This window comes from Chinchilla lanigera, unplaced genomic scaffold, assembly GCF_000276665.1.
Source record: "Chinchilla lanigera isolate Chin_1 unplaced genomic scaffold, ChiLan1.0 scaffold00103, whole genome shotgun sequence".
Classification (NCBI taxonomy): domain Eukaryota; kingdom Metazoa; phylum Chordata; class Mammalia; order Rodentia; family Chinchillidae; genus Chinchilla; species Chinchilla lanigera.
Window position 1 is genome coordinate 2,786,795 of NW_004955504.1, and position 15,390 is coordinate 2,802,184.

At 46.1% G+C, this 15,390-nt stretch overlaps 1 long non-coding RNA gene across 3 annotated transcripts in view; it reads right to left on the reverse strand.

Annotated features, from left to right (window-relative positions):
* LOC102013630 overlaps window positions 1–15,390 on the reverse strand; it is a 37,951-nt gene that overhangs the window by 16,259 nt on the left and 6,302 nt on the right. The window contains exon 3 of one of the 3 annotated variants that reach the window (XR_264290.2): window positions 4,115–4,394. The exons of 1 other annotated variant lie outside the window; for it this stretch is intronic. This is a non-coding gene — a long non-coding RNA (uncharacterized LOC102013630). Of the gene's footprint in view, window positions 1–4,114; window positions 4,395–10,245; window positions 10,450–15,390 lie in introns of those variants that run through there. One more of the 3 variants, XR_264291.1, reaches the window with a different exon arrangement.

A 15,390-nucleotide genomic window follows, 5' to 3' on the forward strand; every position in this document is an offset into this window, starting at 1 on the left:
GAGAGAGAGAGAGAGAGAGAGAGAGAGAGAGAGAGAGAGATAATACAGAGTTTCACTAGACAAGATGGTAGGAGTTCACCAATGGTTGTTCCATTGCATATCGTTGTCTTCAAATCAGTCACTCACATTATCAGATGTGATCATGCAAAATTCATCAGAACATAAAAAATTTCAAACATTAATGTTTCCCAATTATTTTGTTATTCTCTTTAATGGCTTGAACAAATTTCCGTTCTTAATCTGAGCAATGTATTTGAGGATAACAATAAGTAATATGACAACCACTGTTAATTCCTGTCATTTTATTTTGAAACCCTGTATCCCTTTTAATGTTCTTGCTTTGTTTTGTTTATGTTTGCTGTGTTATTATGCTGCAATTGTTCTTTTTCCTTTCTTTCTTTTACTACTTTCTTTAAAATAAAAAAAGAAAGAAAAAAGAAAGAAAGAAGGAGGAGAGCAGAAAGAAAGGAAAAAAGAAGAAAGGAAAGGAGGGAGAGAATTCAAAGGAACTTATCTTTAAGAGCCAAGATCAGAACAAGTTACCTAGCTTAGATGTGTCAGGAACTATCATAGCAGTGATTACCTTCTTGGTTAGTCATTTGGGATGAACCAGTCCAGGCCCAGGTTCTCAGGAGGAGGGTTGCGCCTGAGAGGTTAGCCACATCATTGGAGCAGTGACCAAGGAGACCAGAGAAGGCTTAGAGAAAGGCGCAGTGATGGAGATGATAATTACTATAGAATCCAAGTGTGAGGCCCAGAAAACTGTCCTTCGAGGTTAACAAAACCTTTTAAAGATTGCTGTGACAGTTTTTTGTGTTTGCTGAACTACTTAATATGATAAACATGCTAATTTTGACAAGTGTTTGAATGCTAACAACAGAATTCTCTAAGGCTATACAAAAATAATATCAAACCTAACTGAACTTGTCACACTTCTCCCTATAAGCAAATCTGACTAGGTGCTATGACCACAGAAGAAAGTGATAATCTTCTAATTAAGATTATTTATGAATACAGCAGTTCCTCAGTTCACAAACTTAATCCATTCCGTAATTCTGGGGGAGATGGCACTGATCATGCTCAACCCCTGATGTGGACCTCTTGAGAAGAAGCAAAATTTTGCTGAAAACTTCCGTTCATAAATTGTTTTTGAACAGAAGCATTTGTGAAGGGAGATATCTACTGTACAGGGACCTAGAGAACATGAATGCATTTGTGCAAGTGACAGTGAGTGTGTCAGACACAGAAATCCTTCAATGTGAGTGAGAAGATGGATGGTGCATTTCAGACTCTCACACAAAGCTGCGGGTGGGAGAGATGAGAAAAGCAGGGCATTTCCTAGGAGTGTGAGGAAGTAAACACCAACCCTCTCTCTCCACAAGTACGTGTGAGAAGTCCTCGTGCTTTCCCTTTTTCCCCCTGAGGTCCTCATTTTGAGAAATAGCTGAAGGCGGTGAGAGACAGTTTGATGAGCCACCATGTTTTGGCTCCGGGGAGAGCCCTTTGCTCCAGTGGCAGCTTCCTGAGTTTCAATTTCAAAAGTTCAAGGTATTTAAGTGATTAAGCTGGAAGAAAGTAGAAGGAGCTGCTAGGGCGACTGCCGAGCCAGGAGCCACCTGCAGGCCTCTGAGTGTGGGAAGATGGTCCAGGTCCTGATGCCACACAGAGGCTCAGAATGGGCGCAGAAGTTCTTCTGCTTCAAAGCATGCTCAGGGAGAGTTCTATCACTTACAGGATTGTCCAGGTATGGAACAGGGGGTGTGGCATGTGTGTTTGAAAGTATAAACGTGTCTCAGTATTTGTCTTATCACATTCTTTTTGTGCTGTTAACTAACTCTCACTGCTGAGGGAAAATACTTGACACCCAAAGTTAAGGAAAGAAAGGTTTATTTAGCTCACAGTTTGTGGAAGTTTCAGTCCACAATTAGCTGGCTCCAAGGCAGGGTGGCATGGCAGAGGGACAACAGTTTGAGGTGGAAGAAGACAGAAAGAGCAACAAGAGCAGAGGAGGATAAAAACAAGCCTCTTTTCCTCCTTTACATTGTATGCAGGCTACCTGCCCACACCATCTTTACCTCCTCTTCTACAAGCCCAGGATGTTCACAAAGTGAGGATCCTGGCCCCCACTGAGTCACTTAGTTAAGCTTCTGAACTCCTCAGTTCTCAAGTTGACACAATGTATCAACCACTACAATCCATCCTTTGTCAACTTGGCAACAGACACATTTCTTTAAACTGGTTTCCAGTTCCAAAGACATGCTTATTCTTATCATTTCACAACTTAAAAATGTTAACATAGGCTTCACAATCCTTAAGAACCAGTTTAAGTTTATCAACATTATATTACATGAGAACCATAATATTTTGCCCCCCCAAAAGACTCCTGCATATCGCTTTATGCAAAAAGCATTTAGTCCATCTCTAAGAGTTGCCGAAGTCCTACCAGTTTCAAACTCTGAGCTGCAAGCCCCTACACAAGTGAAAAGTTAAGCATTTCCAACATTCAAGGGCACTCACAACCTCACCCTTGCCAGGCAGGCACTGTGCCACTGAGCTGTATCTCTGGCCCAAATAAACATTTTCATTCCAAAAGTAACAAACAGGGATACTAAGGATTTGGACCAAAGCAAGTCCAAAATTCAGCAGGGCAAACTTTAAGTCCTGTAGTTCCATGTCCAGCATCTGAAGCAATCTGTAGCACATGTGAGCTCAAAAGGCTTGGGTGGCTCCAACCCTAGGGTACTTCCAGTGGTTGTGTCTTCCATGGCTTCTTTCTTGAGCCTGCTTTGCTGCATCCTTGCAGCTTTCCTAGGATGATCCACATTCCCAGGTTTTCCAAACTTCTGAGGTCTCCACTGCACCTTTGGCTTCACCCCCACAGCCTCACACACTGCCCTTGCAGGAGTACTCTTCCTGGCCTCCCAGGCCTTGTGAAATCGGGCTGGAAACATTCCTTACCCCACAACTCTTGCATTCTTCATGTACCTAAAACCAGTACTATGTGACTGTTGCTAAGGTCTGCTGCCAGCTGGAGCAGTAGCCAGGCTTCCCTGTATCTTGGCTGTAAGGGGTCAAGTGCCTGGATCACTGGGCACTGTGAATCTAATTCTGAGGAACAAATTTTCTATTCTGCCACCATTGTGGAACATGTTGCTCTGAGATTTTCTTCTCAGAGCAAAGTCTTTTACTTTTATTGTTTTGAGACTACAGATGGTGGAGACTTACTGCTTCCTGTGATGCCCTCAGGCCATATTTTCTATTTTCCTGTTCCTTCTCAGGAATCGAGATCTCCTGCTCTATCTTTGTAGTCCACAGCTTTACCGGAGTTTCCTTTCTGGCCATACTCAGAACATTTTAGATCATCCTTCTGGGCTCTCTGCTCTTGATTTTCAACATAGAAGTGGCTAAAGGCCTCCAACAATCACCGTGCGATGGCCTCAACATTAGACTGCCTTGAAATTTCTTCTGTCATATTAACTAGCTGGACATCCTTGATCTCAGGCTCAGGCAAAGTCTCTGGACCCAAGCAAAATGCAGACAAACTTTTTGCTAAACCATAACACACACACATTGTCTGAATTCCAGCAGCCAATGCAGTCCTTCCTTCCAGGAGAAACCTTCTTCAGCATTTCTATCAGACTTCCAGTCTTCTGAGTTCTGACCAGACTTTCCCACACAGAACAGTCTAATGCATCCCAGTTCTACTCTTTCAGGTGACGTCTCTGAACCTTTCCAAATTCTTCCACAAGCCATTCCCAAAGGCTCTTGAGCCACATGGTCAGGTATAGTCACAGCAATGACCCCGCTTCTCTGGTACCAAATTCTTTGTTGGTTACTTTTCTCTCCTTGCTAAGATAAAATACCCGACACCCAAAGCTAAGGAAAGAAAGGTTTATTTAGCTCACAGTTTGTGGAAGTTTCAATCCACAATCAGCTGGCTCCAAGGCAGGGTGGCATGGCAGAGGGACAACAGTTTGAGGTGGCAGAAGATTGCAAGAACAAAAAAAGCAAAAGCGGGTAAGAGCAAGCCTCTTTTCCTCCTTTATATTGTATGCAGGCTACCCGCCCACACCATCTGCATTCCTTCCTCTTCTTCAAACTGAGGATGTTTACAGATTAAGGACCCTGGCCCCTGCTGAGTTAAGCTTCTAAGCATCTCAGTTTGCAAGTGGACACATTGTATCAACCCTTACAACAACCAATGTCACAGCTTATGCATTTGTACTGCCTTTAGATAGTTCAAAGATGACCTCTTTGTTGGAGGACAAATGACTGTCATATTTGATGATGTCAGAGAACTTGCAAGTTGGTGTGAAGAGATTTTCATTTTTCTCTTTATCTCTCAGGAATGTCATTCATAGCCCCAATGAGATGGGTCAGGTGTGCCCCAGTTTCTGTAACAGAGTTGAAGCGGATTAAAAACTACAAATCTTTTAGGTTCCCTACTACTGCAAATGTTCTGTTACTGAGGATTTTAAGTTACTTTCCCCCCAAATTCCAGCATGAGTCTCTGTTGTCCCCAGGAATAGGGGCCATTCATAACTGTTTCATGCAGAAACAGTACTTAGTTTATCTGACCTGAAGGGCAGAGTTCAAGCTCAGGACAGAGGGTGTCCTCACATTCATTTGGCAGCTGGGGGGATTTCCCACCAGACACTGGAACAGAGAACAAGTCCTCCGTGCTTACAGAATGGCTCCTTCAAGGTGATAGACAAAGGGCGGATAATTTAATTCCAAAGATAATGAGTTGTGTTCCTCAGAATTGAAGAAGGTAGATTTACCTTTTTCTAGTTGTGAGGATGATTTGATTCTAAGCAGGATTAAAATGATGTCCTGTTTTCCCCTTCCTGGGAGGAAGGGGCCTGGGCTGGAATGCAGCTCGTTTGAATTATGTGATCACCTCCTCCAGCCACTCGGGACAGCGATGAGCGCGCATCACAGGGAGGGAGCTAAGTGTTACCCAGCAACTGGGCTTTACAAGATGGAGGATTTAGTGCCAAGATAGCTAGCCTGGGGACATGGCAAGGGAGTTATGAAAATCAGCTCAGGGGCTAGCATGGGGATTCTGAAGAGGGCACACTGTCCAAAAGAAGGGCTGAAAGCAGGTGGGTTTTCTCCGCGCCTGGTGGCAGCAATTACCCATGGCAGCCTAGAGCAAGCCAGGGGCGTCCATCAAAGCCGCAGCCACTCACTTCCTGGAACAAGTTGTAATGTCTGTTTATCATAGAGTTTAATTCCCCAATGGAGAGAACAAAGGCAAGTATCAAAATAGAGCAAATTTTTTTGACACTAGCAACTGAAGCAAGGGACTAACCTCTCTCAATCCCATCTTTGTTAAAATAAACTCTCGCCTTAGCAGCTCATTCCGGACGTCAGTCAAAGCCCACACGTTTTTACCAAGTCGTGCCTGCGACTGAAGCCACAGAGGAAATGGAGCAGAACATGAAAGGGACATGATTGCAGGTGACGCAGTTCTGTTTGTTTGTGTGTTTTATTCAGGAGATGCCGAGATCGGAGCTTGGGTACGTGTATGAATGCTGGGTCTTCTCTAACAGCTAGCAGCGTCTCACAGAGGTGAGGGTCGCTCTGCCTTCTTTTATTTCCCCAGGTCAAGCCACACCCACATGCTTCCTAGAGTCATGTTTTCCTCACTTGGAAAAAACACATCTAGTCATATTTGTTTAAAATATTCCACCTGCTCTTGTCCTGGCCACTGCCATGGAATGGAATGGGTGAACCTCATGTCCAAGTCAGTGGAAGCAGACAAAAAGAGCTATTCAACCCTCACTGCCTGAGGCCAAGCTCAAGTACAACATGGTAAGGCCACTGACCCCTGGGAAGCACAGAGGAATAAGATACAATGACATGCTGATGGGTCCACAGGAAAGGACAGGGTGGGATATCACTGAGACTAGCATGGACTTAGGCATGGTTTTAGAGCTCATGAGCTCCACAGCTTCCATTGAGCATTTGGGTCTACGTGTGGGAGACCTGTGAGACCATGTTCAGTATCGTATCCAAGAGAAGGCACCCTCTGAGCTGACTGCAGCTGCTCCTGACTTGGTGGATCACACACCTTCCTCAGCTAAGAATCAAGCTAAGTGCAGACTTCCCTTCAGGACCCCAAACCTAACAGTAATAAAATTAGAAAATTCTAAGTTCACTCGGCTCCTGTAGCCTCAAACGTAGACGCCTGCACACATGGGCCTGGGTTGACTAGTCCTCCATGTTCGACCTTGTGGTCTCCACACCTGCTCATCCTCTGACAGGAATGGCCGGGATTTATGCTCCACCACTCAGAGGTCTTCTCCAGCTCCTCTGCTCACTCTGAGTAGAATGAACCATGAGCTCACAGAAGCTTAAAGGAGTAGTGATCAAAGCATCTCTTCCATATACTTCCCCTTGAATGACATTTAACAGAGAAAGCATAGAGTAGGACACACGGTGGATCTGCACAATGACTGCTATTTATGGCCAGCATTACACCAACAAAGATACCAACGGGTGTTGTACTAAGGCCAATACCTGCCACCTCAGCGACCCACACTGTGTAGCTGGAGACCAATATTTATCACATGGGGTCTGGGCCTTAGAGTAGTTGGAAGCAGAGGCAACCAGAACTCTTCATTCAAAATACTGTCTCAGGCAAACTGTTCCCTCCCATTGCAAGTTAAGTCCAGTTATCTAAAAGGAGAGCTGTGATGTCCACTATGGAGAGATGCACTGAATGCCACAGCACCATTCCCCAGGTGCCAGCACACTAAGGAGCAATCTGGCCCACGCAGTTTCTGTTTCTTCATTTATCAAGTTTCTATGCTAAGTTTCATATTAAGGATTAACGAACAGGAAGGCCACACATGCACAATCCCATCTCGTGACTGTTCTCACACACGCAAGGTGTAGAGAAGGCTGGGATGTTTGCAAAGTTGATGCCCTGGCACCTTGGCAGTCCCAGCTCCAGCAGCCAGGCATCTGCTCTGTGGGGCGGGGAGGCCGGGATGTGCCCTACAGCAGAGGACGCGCCACGTGCAGCTCTCCAGCCTGCCTGGACTCCCCACTCGCTCTCACTCAAGATGCGAGGCCTGTGGAAGGGGCCCCACAGGAGTGAGGCCCCTCTTCTCCCGCAGATGCCACCCTGCCATCCTCACGGTGAGCTTTAACACATGCCTCGCTGCTGGCACAGTGCCCACATATACCAGATGGCCACTGTTGCCGGGATGAAACAACCACGTCCTCTCCAGTCTAAGTTAGTTGTGTGACTTCAACACAATGTTTGGGTTACAATAGACAGACACCTCCTTCGAATCCCATACTCACCCTGCAAGTCATGTCCAGACAGCCTCCCTGCTCTCAGACCGTGCCTGGCGAGGCCTCTAAGGAGGGAACTACACCTTGGCCCCGCTCCTTCCAGTCCATCAACTTAGTCTTATGTCCATCCTCCTTCTGTTGAGCATATTTTGTAAATTTGTGAAACTAGCAAAGAAATATATGTATGACTCCTGGGGTCCATGGGGACTTGGGAGGGGCAGCAAACTTCTGCAGCCCTAGGTCCACTGAGGAGAAATCCTTGACCCATCTGGTTCTCATGCACATTTCTGTCATCCTCAGCTTGTGGGCATGGTGTTGTCCTGCCCTGGGCTTGCTTAGACCCCAGTGGAAAGAGGTGGCCTAGACATGGCAGCAGAGAAGACTTATTGACACCCAGTGCCCAGAAGAGAGGTTGGTGTCTGAGAAAGAGCTAAAGTCCTATTACAGAGATCCGTGCTGATAGCAACACAAGTCACCACAGCTAAGTGCTGGAAGCAGCCTACACGTCCATCACCAGATGGATGCATAAGGAGAATGTGGAATTTACACACAGTGGAGTATTACTCTGCCATAAACATGGATAAACTTGTTTGTAGGAAAATGAGTCCACCTTGAGACAGTAATGTTAAGTGACATAAGTCAGATGCAGAGGCTTCAATATCACATGGTTTCTCTCATATAAGAAACCCAAAGCATACATAAAGAACAAAATAAAAGATAGAAATAGGAAAATGGAGAGCTGAGGGGGAGGAACGGGATGGAGGGGACATAGAAAGAATTAAGATGTGCTGTGTACAGGCACCGACTCCCCATGATGACCGTATCATTATATGTTGCAAACACAGACCTGTAAAAACTGAATTTAGAAAGACAGCAGGTGTGCACCTTACCACACAGTGGGACAGGAGACGGGCCTTCCCAGCTGGTGACCTTAGGTGGGGTCTGAGAAGGAAGTGCAGCCACTTCTAGCTTCAGGATTTGTTATTTTGGCTTTGAGACAGAGCTGCACCTTCCTTGGTTGGAAGACAACTGACCAAGATTAAAGAGAGATGGAGCATTAAGGGGAACACAGGTTCTGCTCGGTGCGGTCCCCACCGCATGGAAGGGAACAGTGACCATCTCAGCCCACGATGGAGCCTTTGTGAGCCCTAAAACACCTGCTTCAGTGTCTGGCCTGGCAATGGTGTCCACGCGTACCCCTTCTTGGTTTGGGCCCCCTTTACTCAAAGGTAACGGCCAAGCTCCAGATGTGCAGACTGCCAGAGGCTGTCTGTCCTCTCTGTGTCCACAGAGGACATCAATAGCAGGAATTCCTCTCCCAAGTCTGCTCCTTTGATGTTGGATAGGAGCAGAACAAGCACTCAACATCGCAATGGCTGTCTTCCTAACCTCTCCTTCTTCTGCAGACTGCCTTCCACAGCGAGTAAGTAGTGCAGTTGGATCGGGGCCAACCTCAGGATGACAATGAAAGCAATCACTGTGCCCAGTGACCGAGGGTGTCAGGAGGAGGTTTGTAAGGAGGAACCAAGGGCGCTGCCCTTTGAACAGCTCCGCGTTCATAAATCATCACACGTTCCTGAGCTGACACAGCCTCTTACTTCCCATTAATCCCCAAACTACTTTCTGGTTTGGTAGTTAGCTTTCAAACTGTCAAGATATTACAATAATTGCAAGCGAACCTGATTAAAGGGAAAACGGCTGTGCGTGGCCGTGATCTGGTTCTGATTTGTCCCGAGACGAGGGAAGGCGATGATGTGGAGGCCCAGGGGAACTTCCCACCAGCCCGACAGGCAGAACCCAGACGCTAGGGAGGGCGAGGCATTTCTAATCTGAACCCAGCCTTGGGCAGTCGGAGGCCACACAGATGAGCCATAAGGACCGCAGCAGATGGCTTTTCATCGCCTTCAGCTGCCCCAGGGGCAGAGCCCGGCATAGTCTCAGTTTACCTTGAGGATGCAGATGCACCAGGGTGTGAGCAACTGGCAGGCAACATCCCAGCTGATGAATGGCACCAGCACGAGACCCAGAGATGGTGTCACAGTGTCCAGCCACGTGTGCGTTCAGGTTGGAATAACGTGGCACTCAAAGTGAAAAAGGTACAGGGCGCTTTGGACAGCATCCTCTGTATCAGAAACACCTGTAATCCTTCTCTAGAACTACAGATGATTAAAGCAATCAGAAACACCAACGATTACCGGATTTTAAATCTCTTATGGAAACAGAGGTTGAAGCCCAGAAGTGCTAATGTCTCTGCGCAAGGCTATGTGCCTGTTGGCTGCAGACCATGCACTTCCACGCCTGCCTTGCCTATGAGTGGCCAGGGCAATGGCCAAACCCATGGCCAGCTCCATGTCTCAGTGCGTTGGCCTCACACAGACAACTGGTACTGTCTGCTCTTTGCTACTCGAGATCCTTGAATATTTTAGAACCACTTGCTCCGAAATGTGCTAGATGTAAGAAGGAGGTTATCTGATCATTCTGCAGCTGAAAGGGGCAAACTGTGACTCAACAGCTATGAATGTTACGTGCCCACATGTTCTGACTCAACCTCGTGAGACAGCCAGCAGTTAGATGCATCCAACACCTACGGAGATGCTTTCTACTAAAACCAATCCCCCTAGTGAAGTGCATCCAACAGGAAGCAGCTTCCAGCAACACTTTCTTCCCCTCAGCTGACCTGCACCAGAAAGGCAAGCTGTGTAATGAACACCTTCTTGCTTGACTTAAAAATTTCTAAAGGCTAGAGAAAAAGACATCACTACTGTGAATCGAGAGATGCTCTTTTACCTGAGGAAAGTCTCAGATCAAAGATCTTTGGTATTGCTGTTCTTGTCCAGACAGACCTTTAATACAAACCTGCCCAGGGAGGGGGTCAGATCTGTAGTTGGAGGTTTGTAATTCCCACCAAAATCACCCACTGTTTATTCCTGGGTTTTATTGATTAAAACACAAAATGAACAATAGCATAAACCCCAAGCTTCCAATGACCTCGGAGGGGAAAGCTGCCAGGACAAAGTCATGACGTCATCCTACAGAGGGCAGGCATGTCTGAGCTCACAGGACTGATGAGCCTTCGGCTTGCTGGCCTTCATCCGGATAGTGTGTCTTGTCTCACTGAACTTTAAATCTGCCTTTCTGTCTCTGTGCAAGGTGATAAAAAAACAAAGGCAAAACACAGTGACCTATGTAATTCTGGACTTCAAAGACCTGTTACCATACTGCATTCCATGATGGGACCAAGCAGTGCTTCTTCTACATCAAAAGGCAATGATGAAATATTTGTTCTGTTTGGGGGACTATGTTAAGGAACATGAAGACCTATACTCTTATTTGATTTAAACTTGAACATCCTAGGGTTCCTTCACAAAAAATTCATGATGCCTTTACGTAGCCACAAGGAACACCTTCTTTACTTTTTAACAATTCATCCACAGTTACAGGTTTATAGGTAGATATAATTTACAAAATCATTCCAATAAGACCAGCATAGAGGCATAAAAAGTTTTCTTATTCCACTTGGCATCTTCAGAAAACTTTTGTCAGGTACGTACTGTGAAAATTCAGAGGCTGAGATCATGTCACCGCTGAGACACCTGCCTGCAGTACATAGAGTGACTGCTGCATTTCCCTGGATTCCCCACCTTAAGCAGGAGCTTGTGGAGTCCCTTGCTGAGGACATCAGCTGAACTAGAACCAGAGCTGGGATTTGATGCTAAGCTCCTTGCTCCCATCCGACCTGCTTATTCTGAGGTAGAAGTTACAAGAACCATTAGAACTTGCCATTGTACTAAAAGTGTGAGAGATGGGCAAAACCAAAGTGAAAACACAACGCCAACAGGGCACAAGTAAAACTTCACATTTCCCTACTAGCATGCTGACTCATTTCTCCCCACTCTTCAGAGACATGGCTGCTCTGCTCCTGGGGGCCATTTAATAAATCAGCTCCAGGGCCCCCCACTTCGCAGGTGAAGGACGTGCGCCTCGTGTCTCTCCTTCCATCACCGAGAGAGAGCCAGCTCCTCAGAGAGTGGACATTCAGCTGTGCCATGTGGGGGTCTTTTCTAACCATGAACCAAGAGATGCTAGAATCTGTCTCAAGAAGGAAGAACAGGAGGAACACCCAGCTGCAGAGCATTGTGGGCAGTTAAGAGAAAGCCAGAGCAGGGGCCAGATGGAGCACAGTGAAGAGTCTGGCTTCACAGTGCAGAGCCCAGGGCAGGACCCTGGCTCAGCAGACCAATTCTGGTGGCCAGTGTTACCTGCCAACTAGACTCTAGGTCATAGTACCCAGGGGTTTGGTCAAACATTGTTCCAGGTATTGCTCTGAAGGTATCTTTTTCAATGAGATAAACTGCTCAGACAGGGGCCACAAGGGCCACCTTGTGTCTAGTTGACTGAGCTAAGGACTCTCTCTGTAGCCTCCAGCAATGGGCCTTGGGCTCATCAAAAGATAGATTGTTGCACTTCAGAAATGGTAGGTTGTGATGGCCCCAGCCTCAGGAGAAAGGGGCTTTTCTACATAAAAGCTTTAAGTATATAAAAAAAGCCCAGCTACTTTCATACATGAAGGGGGCAGGAGCAGAAACTTGCCCACCTGAAGCTCCCTCTCATCATGAGTACCTGAGCCGGGGTCTGTTGGTGGGGTCCACTTGGGCTCCAGTCATTGTAGATGTGGGTGAATACAGCAACCACGGGAAGGTCATCAGCTGCCACACAGTGATGAGTTTGCACTTGTAAGCCGTCAGTGCTAAGCTGCATTAGGGTGCTGGTTCATCTGGAGCTCCAGACTCCATTCCGCTGCTAAGGTCTCCATGGAGAGGGTGGATAATGGGCTAACGCTGGCTCCATGAGTTGATAACAACCTGAGCAGCCCTAGCCCCGGCCAGGGTTTGGATCTGGAGCTCCCCAGTCCCCAGTGCCCCGGGTGTTAAAGCCTTGATCCCTAGGATGGGGCTGTGGGGGGCAGTGGAGCCTCCAAGAGGTCACCTCCTGGGGGCCTTAGTGTTATCAGGCATAAACCCTTGAAGAAGACTGTAGGAGCCTGGGGTGCCTCTTCCACCTCTCAGCGATGCAGCGAGCAGCTTTGCTTGGCCGTGCGCTCCTCCTATGATGTTCTCAGAGCAACAGGGCCAACAGCTCATGGACTGAGATGAGCAAAACTGTGAACTAAATTAACTTCTTCCTCTTCATAAGTTAACTGTCTCAGGTATTTTGTTACAGTGACCAAAATCTGACTAAAACACACACATGGTCACACATGGCAAATCACATGGTCTCATGCGCACACACACGCACACACACACACACACACACACACACACATACAGAGGTATGCACGTCCCAGCATGACCCAGGTTAGAGAGGAAATAGCCTGATTCATGACTTTGGATCCAGCAGAGACATGATTCCTGAGCAGCCCCTAACTGTCAAGGAAGAGAAAAGCAATGAACAGGAGATTTTTTCATTGAGAGGCACTGTGTGGATTGACTTCTTGGTTCCACGGACTGTTTATGCCATCCTGAATCTGCAGGGCAGGCAGTGGGAAGGGCAGGCTAGTGCTCCAGGGTAGGGGGCTGAGATGGGTCCCACATAGATTTTCCTCTTCTTCAGGGAAACCTCAGCTCTTAAATCCTTTGAAATGATTGGATTAGGCCCGTGGAGATGATCCAGGATGATCTCCTTTCCTTAAAGTCAAATAAAAGTAGATGTTAGTCACATCTACAAAACACCTTCCAGCAACACCTGGACCGGGGTCTGAGCAAGTGATGGAACTGCAGCCCGGCCAAGAGGATGAGTTACAGTGACCATCACAGGGTTCAGCTTACAACCTTCCCCAGCTGTTCAAGTCCAGGTGTCTGCTGGGGGCCTTCATCCACTGAAACCAGTGAAGGGGTGCTGGGGAGACGTGCTCCTGTGAATAGCTCCACTATAAACTTAGAGCTGGGATTGGACATTCCTGCTTGAAGAAGAGCATTGGAACTTTTGCTAGACAGCCCACAGGCACTACAATACCAGGGTTCTGGGAAAAGGGAAATTAGGTATTTCAAATTATTTTTATATACTAATTGTACTGCTAATGTCCGATGGTATATTGAAATGAGCAGTTAATGCTTACAACTTTTTATGTTCTGACCAATTTTGCACGCTTCTATCTGGTAATCTGAGCAACTGACATGGAGACAACAACATGCAATGGAACTACCGTGGTGGATTCCTACCATCTTGTCTACTGAAACTCTGTATTATCTCTAATGTTTTGTCTCATAATTATTATTTTATTCTCTTTAATGGTTTGAACAATTTCCCATTCTTACATCTGGTAATCTGAGCAACGTAGCTGAAGATTACACTATGTGATATAACAACCACTGTTAATTCCTATCATTTTGTCTTGAAACCTGGTATCACTTTTAATGTTCTTGCTTTGTTTCATTTATGTTTGTGATGTCGGTATGCTGCTATTGCTTTTTTTTTTCCTCTCATTTACTACTCTCTTTAAAATAAAAAAAATAAAAAATAATAGACTAAAATAAAATTAATTCACTCTAACTTGTATCTATTGAAATCTGTCACCCCTGGGAATTTGTAAGCCACACACAGTGTGAGCAGAGTTTTGGCAGCTTGCATAGAATCAGCACCTCTTTCTCCTATGGGTGAGGCACAGGGTCAGTATTAACCTCAGCAGGAGAGGATGATGACGCTAAGTCACACCCTCTAGCACACTAGCATCCAGAGACACAGAAATGGGGATTTTCTTTGTCTGTGTCTTCGGCTAGCATCCCGACTGCTCTGCTATGGAGCAGATGCCATGGTAACCTTGTCTGGCATAATTATTTGTACACTGCAGATTGGGTCCTGTTTTAGCTTGGTGAATGTAAGGCCAGTTCTCTGCTAATCATGTTACCTGTTTAATATTTGATGCTTTATAAACTGAATTCCATTAGACTCAATATTGAACTAGAACAGAAGGGCCACCTTCTCACAGAGGTCCACTCATTCAGGAGTGCGCAGCCCGCACAGCACGCTTGGGTGAAACCCCTGTCCACACTTCATGGAGAACGCCCCATGCCAGGTCTGGGATCTGGCCAGGACATGCCTCTGAAATCAGCCTTGCAGATATCTCTGAACACTGATTTGAAAGGATCTTATCATTGTCTCCCCACTCCCAATCCTCCTTCACCGTGAGAAGGGTTTATGTTCTTGGCATTATATCAGTATATGTTCATTATTACTTGTATTACTGCCATTTAAGCACTTTGAAGGATTTCTGAGAAGCTATATGAACAAAACTTGTAAGACCCAGACAGAGAAATACAATATGGAGTGATATATCACTATATCCTGGGACAAAGTCTACACTGTAACGTTGGAAGGACTCTTCAAAGAAGACTGTTCGGTTTGTGCCTGGTTTGCTACACTTCCCGGTGACCATGAATTTAATGGCTCAGTTCAGTGAGGCAGCTAGAATGAAACCTTGCTTCCCTTGCTCCAAGCTTCCACACGAAGGGACAGTAGCTAGGGTAATGCTCCTGGTACACCTCTGTCCTCTCTCATTCTGCTCAGGAAAGGAGTGCTAGCCGGACCTTTGGACCTGGTCAAGTTGTTCGGATTCATCTTCTTCGCTCCTTTCTCCCTCCTTAAGGAAGCCTATTACAGGTGTATGCTTAACGTTCCTGCATGACTGAGATCTGAAAGACACAAGAAACACTGTATTTCCCCTGCAAATACTGGATTTAAAGGCCAGAAGGAGTGTAGGGAGAGACAGCATGGATCCCCTATCATCAAAGATGGACCGTCAGTCTGTCATTGCTGGCGAGCCCAGCTGTCTTTCCCCCAAAGCTCTGTAAGGAAAAACCTGATCTTTTGATCTCTATTAGCTTATTGTTTTGTTTCTCAGTTGGGTCTATGTTTAGTTAGAAGGAGAGATACATACCAAATCCTCAAATACCAGCCCACCATTTTGCAGAATTTTCATCTTTGTGATGCATATTTAGTTATAGAAATATTTCTACATTCTGCACCACAATATCCTTCTTTACCCCCTCTCTCTTTAATTAAAGGCACTTTCTTTGGGTATTAGTC